Here is an 8,476-nt window from a genome sequence, read left to right as displayed (position 1 = left end):
TCCTTGACACTTTCCCCGTTAAAGCGGCTGTCCATCTTCAGGACAGGCTTGCCTTATGTGCACCGTGGTGTTGATTGGTGTAATTCTGACGTCCCGTCTTTTTTTTTTTTTTTTTTTTTATTTTGTCCCATGCAGCCGCACGGAGCCCCTGCACCGTTAAGAAAGCTCAATTTTCCAAGATGATAATTAGTCCCAGCAGCCAGTCCCCTCCAGCATGGACGCGCACATTGACAAAGAGGGGGCTGCCTGCACAGTATGATTGATTATCCCTCTGCTGCAAAGGTGCATGGTCAATGAATGAGGATTTTGAAGCAGGACCTTTTTCAAATTGCTCTAAATTGAAACAGTTGAAACTAAAAAAAATTGAAAAGAAAAAGAAAACTAGCCCGTGTGAGGCATGTTCTCTTTGTTACACTGTTGATTTAACAGCCCTCTTAATTGTTTTTTATGCTTTATTTTTAGCTGTCTGTGCTCATAATGAGGGATGCATTTCTTAATTGTATGGGTTTTTCTCTCAGGCGTTCTGTTCCCTAATGTTTTAGCAGGTTTAAATCTGCAGAGCTGTGTTCAAATGAGAAAACACAGAATGTCACAGTTAATCTTAAACTGATAAAACAGACAGATTTAATAAAATTGGTGTAGGTAACATGTTTGCACACATTTTATTTCAGGATCTTTTATTTGATATTCCTGAGCCTTTGTTTTTTTTTTTTTTTTAACGTAGAAACCCATTCAATAAATTTTAATACAGTTAATGATAACAAAACATTTAAGATTACATCACACCAATAGCTAAATGATATTTAACACAGAAATATGGGCGTGATGAAAAGTATATTCAGTGCCTGCGAAAATGGTCTTTTCAGAAGAAACATTTAATTTGACAAATGAGCCTCATCAGAGTGCATGTTCTAATTTATTGAATGTGAATGTATTTACTCAACTATCCATCTGTCCAACTTCAATGCCCTATTAATCCTAAACGAGTTGTAGAGGGCTGGTACGGAACCAATCAGCAGCAGGAAATGGGCCACAGCCAGGACAGGTCGGCATTATTTACTTTAAATGTGTCCAGATATTTAAAGGGGCTGCTCTTCATTCTCAGTCATATCTGACAGTCAAATGCTTCTCTGTCCAACTGAATAAAGCTCCGCTAAAATGAGGAGTTCCTCAAAGATCTATCTTAAGTCGCATCTTTTCTCACAGTATGTGTTGCTCTTGGGATCCATCCTTCAATTTTCCTATCTTTGCAGATAACATATAAATCAATATGCACGTGTTAAAGACTATGAGATTACAGATGCTGGAGCTGCAGAAAGCTGTTACTGGGAAACAGCAGATAACTCACAGATGCCAAGGACTCACAGATGTGGCATGCATAAACAAATGGAGAGTTATTTCGGGGCAGAATGGACACGTGGATAACCTTAGAGACGACATGGGGGAGATGAAGCACTCCTGCTGGGGCGCGTCGTTGCTGAACCTTTTACGCTCATTTAAACCCAGAATTTGTTGCTCTCGCTGGATTTTACTCTTCCAACTTCAAATTTATTTATGAGAGTCCAGTACTGAGGCTGTATCAATCCTCTGGCTTGTTAGATTAAATATACTAAAGTATAGTTCCTCTTTCAAGAGTTATTTCTTACTAAAGAAGTCTACAATAAAAGAAGATCACTGCTCCAGGATAAAGAACATGGGAGGACCACAACTGGAAGGGGTTAATTCTTTACACCCTTAAAACAGGAACTTATGAAATGTTGCAGTCATTAAATAACTTTTTCTACAACTTTTTCTTGATTTAAATGAAAATAATACTTATTTTATCATTTTATTTTAAAAAAACATTTTAGATGACCTGGCTCAGAAATAACCAAGTGAATAACTTTAGCTTGGCTCTTTATAGTCAGTTGTTTATGAAAAGTCTTGATGTGATGAAGTTATTTTGAATTTCATAATCACATCAGCAAAGTTATGAAATGAAGCTATTTTCAATTGAGATGTTCAGCCAAGGTCGAGCTCTGTGGAACAACTTCATGAGGAAGATAAAAACCTGCTCAGGCATTGGACAATTTCACAGTCCTATGTGTTTTCAATGGTTTTCATTGCTAGCAGAGTCTGACACCATAATCTGCAACTGCTGTGTTCCGTCCATCCATCCGTAATTTGGTATTTGTAAGCAAATTTTTTAGTACAATGTACATTCCACATTAATTTAGTTGATAATAAAATTGTTGACAATATTTGAAGGGAGTTTCAGCTTCTTCGCATTTGCTCTATTGGAGCTTCGGAGGTTAGGAATGAACTCTTTATAATGTATACCTAGTTTGTATAATACTGAGGCAGCTAATCCTTGACATTAAGTGGCACTCACGTCTTTAGAGCTTTCACTTACATGATGAAACCCGATCGAAACGTGACAGAAACCATCCGTTTTCACGATCCTGAAGTCATTTTTCTCTGTCAAAAGGGACCGCAGAACGCTGCAGGATTTATAGACAACTTCTTTACCTGCAATTGTCAGCTCGTGTCAGTCACAAATCAATGTGCTTTAGACACAAAGCTGTTAAGACAGTTCATGTTTGCTCATTTCCAAGAAGGAAACATTATTGTTGCATTCGGTTATAAACTGCAAGTAGGCGTTTGCGTGCACCCTCTCTCTTTTCATCCTCAGTTCAAATGAATTATACAGAGAGGCGCCAATGAAGCAGCTGAGACTAGAGTCAAAGAGTTCTCTTTTCATTGTTTCTGATGAAGGTCAAATACAGAAAAAATTTGATTTCTTTCCTGTTTTCAGTAAAAACTTAAAACTCACACAGTCTTCCATCTATAAAAGCATCAGCATGTACTTTGATGCACTTTAGTTGACTTACGCTTTCATGCATAAATTTAAATAATCTTGTATTTCCTTTGTTTTCTCTTTGAGTTTAAAACTTATGCCTCCATCATAGTGAAATACTTTATCTTTAATGTGTTATGATCCGTCGGAATAATAATTTGACTGCAATTAAAATTTTACAGCTCTGAAATCAGTACAGGCCAAAAAACACTTAATTGGTTCTTCTCTGGGATTATCTTTCAGGATAGTGTGTGTACCAGGAACGTCTTATGCAAAATTTTAATGTATAATGCAGCATATACATCACCCACAATAACTCTGTACAACAATTTTTATTCCTGCATGAAAACTAAACGCATTTTAACACCAGAAATGTTCCTCTTCTTGTTTAGGCTCGTCTCATGCTCAGTATTTAAAATGGCATTGAATTGTAACAGTGCACATGTTATTTACCGGAAAATCCTCTCCGAAGAGCCTCGCCGGGCTTAAAAAAAAGGGAGTGCTCTTCATCATATTTACTCTGACTCTACATCATGTCACCCGTATGGCTCCCCCACCTCGTGTTTTCCTGATGCTTCTTGTTCCCCAAGGCTGCAACTGAGAGTACAGGATCCTTTTGTGATGTAATTTTCTTGTGTGTGATGGGGAGCATGAAAAGAAGATAGGGGAGCCTTGCAGCGGTAGACTTAAGCAGCTGGTCTTTCATTTCACGAAGGCTTTTTCTGCATTGTAATAGCCTTCTAGGCCAGAAAAGAGAAAAAAAAAAATCTCTAGTTCTAGTCCCATATAATGTTTTAACATTTTTTTTTTTACAATTCAAACACTGCTTGGGTGGACAGCATTTTTTTTATTATTATTATTTGGAGAAAGAAAGTAATCAATATTGATCATTCCAACCGTTTGGTTGCTATCCATTTTGACCATGCTAAAATTACAGTCCACTCTCATGATGACCTTTATTTTTACTGAGGCAATGAGAAATATTGACAAGACAATGCATATTGGGTTCCTTGTTAATCTGCCGCTCCCCTTGTGAGCAATTACAATGAATCATTAAAATCAGTCTATACATTTTATTGAGGCCTGTATGTGCCTGCCAATAAAATACCCACTTTAACTTTAGTAGGTATTCTTTGATGCCTACAGGGCCTTGCAAAAGTATTCACCCCCCTTTGGCTTTTTACTTATTTTGCTACAGTCCAACCTGTATTTTAAATGTTCTTTTTTTTTTAATTGTATCTTATTTTATGTGATGAATCTGCACAGAAAAGTCTAATTTGAAATGAAATGAAATATAAAAAATGACACGGCTCATAAAAATGAAAAGAAGACCTTTTATTTAAAATATAAAAACAAGCCATTTAAAGTTTAGCAGTAGAGGGGGTTGTTTATCAGTGCTGACTATTTTGGTGTTAATGAAATTAACAATAGGGGCAAAACTAAACCAGAAGGATTAAGCAGATGGCGTCCTGACTGCTTTTCAGAAGTTTTGCATTTGACCAGGATCAGCGTCACCTCCATATGGCGATGTCTGGACCCTACAGCGGTTTACAGCTGGTGGGGTTTACGCTGAGCTCATGTGACAGATGTGAAAGGATCTGGAGAAGTTGGGATGGACATTATGCCGCCTGCCTTTTTGGTGATGGATCAGTGTTGGTGTGGGGAGGCATATCCATAGAGGGACACACGATGGTGCCCTGACTGCCATTAGATAAAATCCATAGACGACCCGAAGCATACAGCTATAGCAACACTCGAAACATTTAAATGTGTTGGAATGGCCTAGTCAAAGTCCAGACCTTAACCCAATTACAAATCTGACGTTAGAATTTAAGATCACTGTAGGAAGCCATCAAACATCAAGGACCTGGAGCAATTTTGTCTTAAGAATTCAATCATTTGAAACATTTGACTCAAATTAGGTAGGCTAAAAACAAGAGCAAGTTTCATAGGATGATTTCTAATTTTTTTCTTAAAATAAGTTTAAATTTCCCACAGAGGAATCAACACCTGCTGTAGTGTTAAAAAAAAATAAGATAAAAAAAATGGAAAGATAATTTCTTGTTGTGTTTGCGTGTTATATGTATTTATGTGCATTCTGAGCCGGTGTCCTCATCAAAATTTCCTTATGGCAACACATAATGACAATAAAGCTTCTCAATTCCTGAATTTGACAGGATCGTCTTTCAGCTCTGATTGCTGCAAAAGGTGGGTCTATGAATACTGACGTTAAGGAGGCATGAACAGTTATGCACAGTGAGGTTTTCAGTTATTTTGTCCAATTTGTTGGAAAATGTTTATTCAAAATAAAAATAAAAAGATAAACATCTTCAAGGTTGTTGCCGTGTTCTGTACCTGAAACTGTGCAAACTCTCAATCCATTTAAATTCCAGGTTGGGGGGGCAGCAAAACATGAAAAATGCCTAGGGGGGGTGAATACTTTTAGAAGGTGCTGTAGGGATGTGTGTAATTTACATGAACAGCCTATGTTAAGGTGGTTTTTTAAAGTATGCAAATCCAAAAACAGCGTGCATCAATTTACTCATTCCTCTTCATGTGATTTATTATCGGATGCCTCAAAGACACAGAAGATGGAGTTAAGGAGGTCTCCCGAGTCTAATTTATGAATTTTAAGCAGCGCTTGAATCCTGCACAACCTAGTTGTGGTGCACGCCCTGCAGAATGGAATAATTGTGTTCGGTGTGACTTGTTTTCTTTCGCCTGGAAACCCAATCAATAGGTCGGAAAGGCTTTGCATTTTTGTGGGACAACTTTGAGAAAAACAGAAGTGTTTGTGAGGAGTTTAACGGATAGCTCCAGTCTGCTGGGGATGATCTGAAGTTGACGTGGCGGAAAGGTTGTTGTAAATCCACAAGGACGTGCCATACTTTGCGAGAAACAGTGTTTGGGAAGGAGAGCGGCTGTCCAGAAGTCTCCTTCATGGCTGTATTCCCATTATTAATGGTTTCCCCGCGGACCTTGTACAACGGTGCACCTTATCGATTCCCTCATTTGGTTGAGTGAAAATCCCACAGCACTGTTGGCCAACGAAGGAGTCTTCCTTCGCCTCTAATTCAGTTCTGCTTGGTTTGCCAAAAGAAAACATCTCTGGGGGATGCCTTCTGGTGATTTATTCATCAACAGTCGTTTGCATTCTCGCACCCTTCGCCCGTTTGTCGGACACCTCATCTAAACTCCCATCTATTGCTCCTTTATCCTACCTGAAACGAATAGGCCGCCGACAAAAGATTTGGCTCTGCAGAAAACCAGCTCGCGCGTGTTTTTCCCCCCCCGTCCGTCAGGCTGCTGACTGTGATAAACCGACTCTGTCACACAGCTCAGCCCTGTCGTCTGTTCACCTGTGCTGGCAAACTGTGCTGCATTAGATTGCTCAAATGCAGCGTAACCAGCGGCAGTAGCGCCTTCTCCTCCCCGTGCGCTCTCTGGGGGATTCAGCTCAGCGCATCTGCACCCCATTTGCAGGAATGAGGAAACTCCTAACTCGCCTAGATGCGGGATTCTCCTCAGCTGTCTTCTCAGCGATTTGACCTTAATTGCCAGTAATGTCCTGGCTCCGGGGGAACAAGAGGAGACGGGCGTCCCCCTCCTGAGAAGGAGGATTCTCAGATAATTTGAGGGAGGACATGGAAATGATATTGCTGCGCATTGAAGTCAGCCAAGCGAGTAATTCAGTTTAGAATGTCGCTGTTCGCTGCAAGACCCTGAAATCGGGTGCAGCTTTATTTTAGAACTTATTAGTGTTGTGCACAGATACAATGACACATGAGCCCTGCTGTGTATGTTAGCAGCGTCTAACCGCTATGTTTGGTTTAATTGAATTTGTTAATTTGGGTTAATTAAATTTCTCTGCCTTAGAATTGTGTATGTAGGCATAAAATATGCATTATGACTCGATCAAAGCCTCCACACACACTAGATTTGTGTATCAGATGTTGGGATAATGGATCTTCCCTCTGGGTCCGCGTGCTGTGAGCAGATACACCCTCTTGGGCATCAATCACCCTGCCTTGGACTGCACTAAGAGTTCAAACATCACTTATAGTTTGTCCCTGCTCGGGCAGCCTGTAGTGGTTTTAATTCGACCATGTTTTGATACTGCAGTCGATCTTTAAAAGATGAGGTCTTGGCAGGAGTTCTGAGCTGCCAGACCTTGTGTGTCTTTCCCTCACCTCGAGGATGAAGTGAACTCGTTTATCTCAGAATATCAGAAATCTTATTGACATTGAAAAATGCACACAGAACTTGTAGGAAAAGCTGATAAAACAAGAGTTTTAGGTTTAAATGCAATGTTGTATATCCAGATATTGGAGATGTTTTTTTTTTCCCCTGTACTAGAAAACGTAAGCATAGTATTTTCTGGTACTTTCTCAGAAATTATATGAAAGAAAGAAAAAAAAAACTGACATCCGTCACCCCAGTGACATCTTTCAGCTCATTCTCGGGGCTCCCATAGCGTTCCCAGGTCAGATGGGATATACGTTTAGTTCCTCCAGTGGGTTGTGCTTGGAAAAGCCTCAATTCTCCTAAGGGGAATCCTGATTAGATGTCCAAAATAATCATTTTGACTGACTCCTTTCGATGCAGAGAAGTAGGGGCTCTACTTTGAGTTTCCCCCGGGATAACAGAGCTCCTCATACTTTCTCTAAAGCTGAGGCCACCCTCTTCTAGAGCAGGGGTGTCCAAACTTTTTGTCATGTGGACCAAAATTGTCAAGGCAAAAGTAGCCGAGGGCCAAATAAAAAAATAAAAAACAATTGCCCCATAAATTGTATTGGGATTAATCTATTTTTACCTACTCCACATAATGTCATTATGTAATATTTTTATTAAACAAATAAGTCAGATTTGGGTCGCTCTTTGGAAACACTTGCTATATTTAGCTAATTTCCTGAAAGGAGTTAAAGGCACATTTCTGTGCACCAAAGCCTTGTTTATAATAAATGTTGTTGAATAAATGGGGTCCAATTTGCTACAAAAATAAATAGAATTCAAAAGGTGTGGTAAATAAAAAGAGATGAATACTTTTTGTTGTACCTAATAGTTTCTATTACAATAAAATTTAAATTTGTCTGTGATAATTTTGTTCTAATTAAAAACAAAAATGATCCCTGCTGGTGGGCCAAATTACTCTTGAATTTCAGTTGTGGGCACAAAATCAGTCCAGCAACCGCATTACTGCAGATGCAGCACCAGTTGGTCTGTCCATCTCTCGCTCCATTTTACCATCATTTGAGAACAAGACAACAAGATTCTTTAATTCCTTCGCTTGAGGCAGAGACTGACCCCCAACCCAAAGGGGGTAATCCATCTTTTTCTGGTCGAGGACCATGACCTCAGACTCAGAGGAAAATACAATCCCTACAGTGAAACATGGCAGTGGCAGCATCATTCTGTGGGATGCTTATCTTCAGCAGGGACAGGAAAGTGTATTATAGCTGATTGGAAGATAGATAATGTTAAAAACAGGGCAGTCCTGGAAGAAAACCTGTTACAGGTTGCAAAAGTTGCAGTGGTGGAGGATCACCATAAAGATATGCCAAGTGTTACAATGGAATGGATAAAAACATTTTCATGTGAGAAAGGCCGTGTCAAAATCAGAAAAGATATCCATTTAAGCTT

Source organism: Fundulus heteroclitus, chromosome 1 (genome assembly GCF_011125445.2).
Source record: "Fundulus heteroclitus isolate FHET01 chromosome 1, MU-UCD_Fhet_4.1, whole genome shotgun sequence".
In the NCBI taxonomy this organism is placed as follows: Eukaryota; Metazoa; Chordata; class Actinopteri; order Cyprinodontiformes; family Fundulidae; genus Fundulus; species Fundulus heteroclitus.
This window is presented reverse-complemented; position numbering follows the sequence as displayed.